Below are 6,082 nucleotides of genomic sequence, written 5' to 3'. Positions count from 1 at the left end.
TAATAACAGATATGATTCAATGCAGAGAGGTCTGTTAACACATAGTGAGTGAGAAAGGTGACTGGAAAGGAAAAACTCAATGCATCATGGGAATCCCCCAGCAGCCTACGTCTATTGCAGCATAACTAAGGGAGGATTCAGGGCCACCTGGTCCAGCCCTAACTATATGCTTTAGCAAAAAGGAAAGTTTGAAGCCTAATCTTAAAAGTAGAGATAGTGTCTGTCTCCTGAATCCAAACTGGAAGCTGGTTCCACAGAAGAGGGGCCTGAAAACTGAAGGCTCTCCCTCCCATTCTACTTTTAAATACTCTAGGAACAACAAGTAGGCCTGCAGAGCGAGAGCGAAGTGCTCTAATAGGGTGATATGGTACTACAAGGTCATTAAGATAAGATGGGGCCTGATTATTTAAGACCCTGTATGTGAGGAGCAGGATTTTGAATTCAATTCTGGATTTAACAGGAAGCCAATGAAGGGAAGCCAAAACAGGAGAAATATGCTCTCTCTTTCTAGTCCCTGTCAGCACTCTTGCTGCAGCATTTTGGATCAGTTGAAGGCTTTTCAGGGAGTTTTTTGGACATCCTGATAATAATGAATTGCAGTAGTCCAGCCTGGAAGTAATAAATGCATGAACTAGTTTTTCAGCGTCACTCTGAGACAGGATATTTCTAATTTTAGAGATGTTGCGCAAATGGAAGAACGCAGTCTTACATATTTGTTTAATATGTGCGTTGAAGGACATGTCCTGGTCAAAAATGACTCCAAGGTTCCTCACAGCGTTACTGGAGGCCAAGGTAATGCCATCCAGGGTAAGAATCTGGTTAGATACCATATTTCTAAGCTTGCAGTACGACGAAACAATAACAACCGGAAACAGGCACAATAATAAATCATAAATAAATAACATGTTACAGCAACGTAACATATTATCAAATAATTGCAAATAATAGGAACTGTTTGGGGAATTATTAAAGCTAAAATCAAATGCTCAGGTGTGTCACCATAAACCCACTCAGCTAGTCACAGCCTCTCTCAAGCAAGCGAATTCAAAGAATACTACCAAATTTAGCATGTTAGCTCCTTTTACCTGGAGCAACTGCAGCAAAATAAAGATTGCTGCTCCAGGTAAAATACACAGAAAAGAGTAAAAAGATTTTATTCTGTTTATTTGTCTATTTAAGTTAAGTCTAAAATGTTCCTTTTTTGTTGCTGCATGAACTCTGATTATGATGCTGAAAAGTGTTGGAGTTCCTGTAACGTGCATTCTTTTTTATCACCACTAGGGGCATCTCCAATGGTTACAACAACAAGTCCAGTTAAGAGACTACCAAGAAAAAGCCTCGTGTTCCCTTTTCTATGTCTTCAATAAAAATTATCTTGGAGAGTATATGGGTACAACCAGTTGTTTCAGGTCTTACTGAAAAAAACACGATGCTCATTTTGTAAATTGTTGTCACCATCAGAGCCAAACTGACAAGTCACCCGACGACATCCTCACATGTCACGTTTACTTCCATAACCTCTACGTGGCAGCGGAGGGAAACGATCAACCTCACTAACGAAAGGGGGATGTCATAGTTGGTACAGCCATCTTTTTATACAGTCTATGAAGATAAAAAAAAAAAAACTGTTTTGGTCTAATTTAACAGTTCCTAAATGTGACAGGGTAAAATTTATACTTAAAGTTATGCATAATGAAGGGAAGGCTGTTAAGTTTGGTTCAGCAAAAACATTTTATATTTCTCTGTCGGTTTTATGTTTGCCATCAAGGGCAATTTAAGGTGCATGTTTGTGTGGAAGCCACTAATGTCATGGTGATTAATGTGATTTGAACATACATGAAATTCTGTTAATTAAAGATATCCATGTGAAATAACATCTTAGAATGAGGGAGTTTTGTTTTGCTGACTTCTTGAAATACGATAAACCAACTGGCTGAAATGCAATACAGAAATGTAAGCTAATAATAATTAATGAACGTGGGATGTGAAATTTCACTGATGAAGCCTCAATTGGTGTTAATATCTGTGTAAACTTCTTAGTTGTGCCTCTGAACGTCTCTTCTGCATCCTGTATCATTTACTTCCTTTTTTAAGCCTGTATATGTGTCAGTCATGTGATCCTGCCAATTACATTTAGATTTTCATGAATGGCCAAAGTGCTTTGATTGTTTCTGATGTACTGTCTGCACAAAGCATCAGTAAACAAGTGAGTCATGGGTCTATAGATGCATAAAGCACCTTTTTTTTTCCTACCGGCAGCCGGGCTCTCCTTTTCACAAAAATGGATTTGAGGACCGTTACGTAAATGCTGCTTTTAGGTGAAGCACTTCAAAATTAGCACCTCGGGGTCTTTTAATGGTTGTTCCACAAAAAAAAAGATCATTTCATAAAATGTCAGGGTTTGGGTTTTCATCCTTTGATCCCTTTTTAGCAGCTCACATTCAATCTCCTGTAACCCTCCCCGGCAGATGTGCAGGCTGTAAACGTTCTGTTTCAGGAACCCAATGACTTCATTGTTTCCATCATTTCAGAGAAAGGTGACACACGTGGTGAGGGACATTTTGTATGTCTGCCCCGGTGTGTTGTAAAATGCCTTGGAGAGACTCTGAACACACTCTGGTGCCACATCATGCATTTCAATAAAGACCAAAAAACTGATGCGTCTCACCTATTCACACACAGAGACACACACAGATACACAAATAATCGACCGGAGAGAGGGGAGGCTGACGTCAAAGTCCCATTCACAACCACTCCCTCTGCCTCTCTCGCTCGCTCTCTCAACATTGTGCCTGCCAAGCTTCTGAAAACCTGAGTTACGGAGCTGAATTATTGGCTGCTGGCCTCAGTAGTAATGAATGGAGAGCAGCCGGTCAGTCGCCAGGAGACAAACGCACAGAAAGGAAAGGCACAAAAGAAGAGAGGTGCCCTCAAACATTATAAGGCACACACACAAACACCACACCTACTATATTCAACACATTTTCTCAGTCATTTGGTTTACATGAGCAGCGGGAGCCTGTAAATGCAACATTTTTGCCACATTTAGAGCAGTTTAGGTTCATTTCTAGAAGCGGTTTAAGTCCTGTTGTACTGTTTGAAGGGGGTGGGCTCAGCTTACAAAAGGTGATGTAACTTACATATGTACACCAATCAGGATTTAGCAACATTTAAGAATCTGACAGACAGAGGTTCTTTGTTTTGCCCACTGTCTGTGAAATCTAATTTAAAGCTTTTTATTTTTCCATTTTGGCTTTAATTGCTGATTTTTACACTCCACCATACGCCTGATGGCATCACCAGGTCTTTTACTGTCCAGTTTACACATTGTAGTTATTCTGTAGTTTCCTTGTGTAATGTAATATATAAGGCCATATACTGCATTCATTGAGTTAAAGGAATAAATAGCTCAAATAAACAAGAAATTCTCCATCCATTCAAGATTTCTTTCTAATCTTCTGAACTATTAAATGACTTGACTTGCAAAGGTACAACGATGAGTCAGCCAAAAATATAAATCTTGAAGATAGTACGTCTCAGACTGTCCCAGTAGCTTAGCTGAATGTTAAAAACTTTCAGTTACATTTGAAAAATCTAGCTGAATATCTTGATGCACCTTTAATGTTTAGGATTTGACATTTGTGAAAGCTTAAGATTTTAGCATTAAATACCTTATATATACCGATAAATACCTACTGCCCAAAGCAGCAGTAATAGTTGTAATCATGTTGTGCACTCAGCATTTGTGGAAAAGTGGTTTGTTTTTGGCTTTTTTTTTAGTTAGAAAAACCTAACTAGCTTAGGCTATGAATGCTGTGGTATGTTGCATGGTACATGCTTGTCTGTTTTTCTTCTGCTTTGAGCTGCTCCCTTTAGGGGGTCACCACAGTGGACCATCTGCCTCCATCTCATCCGAACCAGCATCCTCCTCTGTCACACCACCCCTCTGAATGTCCTCCTTCACTACATCCATTAACCTCTTCTGGGATCCTCCTTTTTTCCTCCTGCCTGGTGGCAGTCCATCTTTATATCCTTTGTCTGATATGTCCCTCCTCTGCATATGTCCAAACCATCTCAGCATTCCCTCTCTAACTTTGTCTCCAACCTACTCAACCTGAGCTGTCCTTCTGTATTCCTTTTATGTACTCATTTCTAATCCTTTTCATTCTGGTGACTCCCAGCGATAATCTTAACATGTCCAGCTCAAGATCCTTTTGGTTAGTTACAATCAGCGCAGTGGTCTCTACAGAAATAAACATAAAATAAAATAATTGATACAACTTGCTGCTTGTTTCAGACAGTGAATGAAGTGAAGGGCTGCATCAAGGTCAAGTATAAGAAAAATAAATATCACTTTGAACTGTTTTGTAAAGTCACTAGAATCAAAGAATTAAAAATAAGAAGTAGAAGTGATAATATATTATTATATGCCTACTATTTTCCATCTTTATTCAAACTAAAGTAAAAGAGAACCTTCTAAACTTCCTCTTCACTTAAGTTTCTGTTCGCCAGAATAAACTTAATCGCCCTTGTGAGAGACGGCTGGAACAAAGACTCAGCCCAATTATTTTACATAATGTGTAATGAGACTGCAACCTGAGCTAGAAGTCAGTGTGGCAAAGTCAATCCTGTGCTTGAAAAAGTTTCACATTCACCACGTTACAAACGACATAAATAAATTACCATTTTGAAAAAGTGTGACATAACACAGCTGTATGAAAAAAAGGAAATTCTAATTGCCAATGAGAAACTTGTCATCTGACCTGAGAAAGCACTTTGTCTTTTTCAGTGGACAGGCGGTGGAAATGGGAGCGGAACTGAGCTGTAATTGGTTTCTGTTTACCAGTAATCTTTCCACGGACACAACCACAAGCAATTAGTCAGACAGCTCGGGCTTTATCAGTACAAAAGTGGCACAGTGTGTGGATGGGTGCATGTGTGCGTGTTATCCATGAGGGAGGGTGTAATTAGGCTGAAGGAGGCATGAGATAAAAATTAGCTCTTTTGTCCTGGTTCTCTTTTACTCCCTTGGCCCTGACAGTGTCTTCTAGAAGTTGTGAATGTGACAACAGTGAGCCTCTAAAGTTCCTTAATGAATGGGAAAAGATGCTGTATGACTCATCAGTTCCCACCCCATGTACATACACATTTTAAACACAAAAGGGTTTTAAAGCAGATTGTATAATGTTTTGAAAAGCTTGAAAATGGAAGTGCTGACAAATGTTTTACCAAAAGAAAAGAAGAAGAAGAATTGGGCTTTTTAAATCACATTAAATTGTTTACATTGTGTCAGACTTTGTGAGTCATTGTGAGGAAGGACTGTGAGGATGCTGAAAAACCCAGAGAAACGTTTTACTGCAGCTGTGACAAAGCGAAAAAACAAGAAAAGCTCCACTGAATGTCAGACAGCCCGGTCAGTGGAGGATAGCCAGAACTGAAATCAAACGCAGCAAAGCAGTGGATTTATGAATGAAACTGCAAGCACTGTACACACACGCACGCACACACAGATTTATAATAGACAAGATTTGACAGGCAGCCAAAAATAAATAGAGATCATAGTGCACGCTGGTTGACGGCTCTCTCTCTCTCTCTCTCTCTCTCTCTCTCTCTCTCTCTCTCTCTCTCTCTCTCACACACACACACACTCACACACACACACACACACACCTCCGCAGTCCCTCTGTCACCCCGCCCGTCTCTGGCTTTGGCGGAGTCCGTATGTGAGTCATCGGTGGACTTTTAACTGTCTCCGTCCCTCTGTGCTGCAGCAGAGACACAATGACAGCAGCCATTCAACACTTTCTGTTGGTAAACACACTATAAGCGCACTATATAATCAGCGCAGGCACACGGTAACTCATACATTCTGATTTCATTTAGTCCCTATCATTTAGGATTTTAACGGTGAATGGACCCTCAAAAGGTGAGTTAGTGTAAACAGCTTGGTCTTCCTCCTCCACCACATCTGAACAACAACAATAAGGTTTCTCAGAGGAAACTGAATTTCAAACACCGCCTGAGTCGCGCTCTGTGATACCCCGGGCAGCCCTATAAATACGGGGCTTTATGCATCTCTATT

Source organism: Aulonocara sp. 'chitande type north' Nkhata Bay, linkage group LG14 (genome assembly GCF_057382095.1).
Source record: "Aulonocara sp. 'chitande type north' Nkhata Bay isolate Kocher_YH1m ecotype deep benthic linkage group LG14, A_spYH_male_GT1.1, whole genome shotgun sequence".
Classification (NCBI taxonomy): domain Eukaryota; kingdom Metazoa; phylum Chordata; class Actinopteri; order Cichliformes; family Cichlidae; genus Aulonocara; species Aulonocara sp. 'chitande type north' Nkhata Bay.
The sequence above is the reverse complement of the archived record's forward strand: the minus strand, read 5'-3'. Positions refer to the sequence as shown.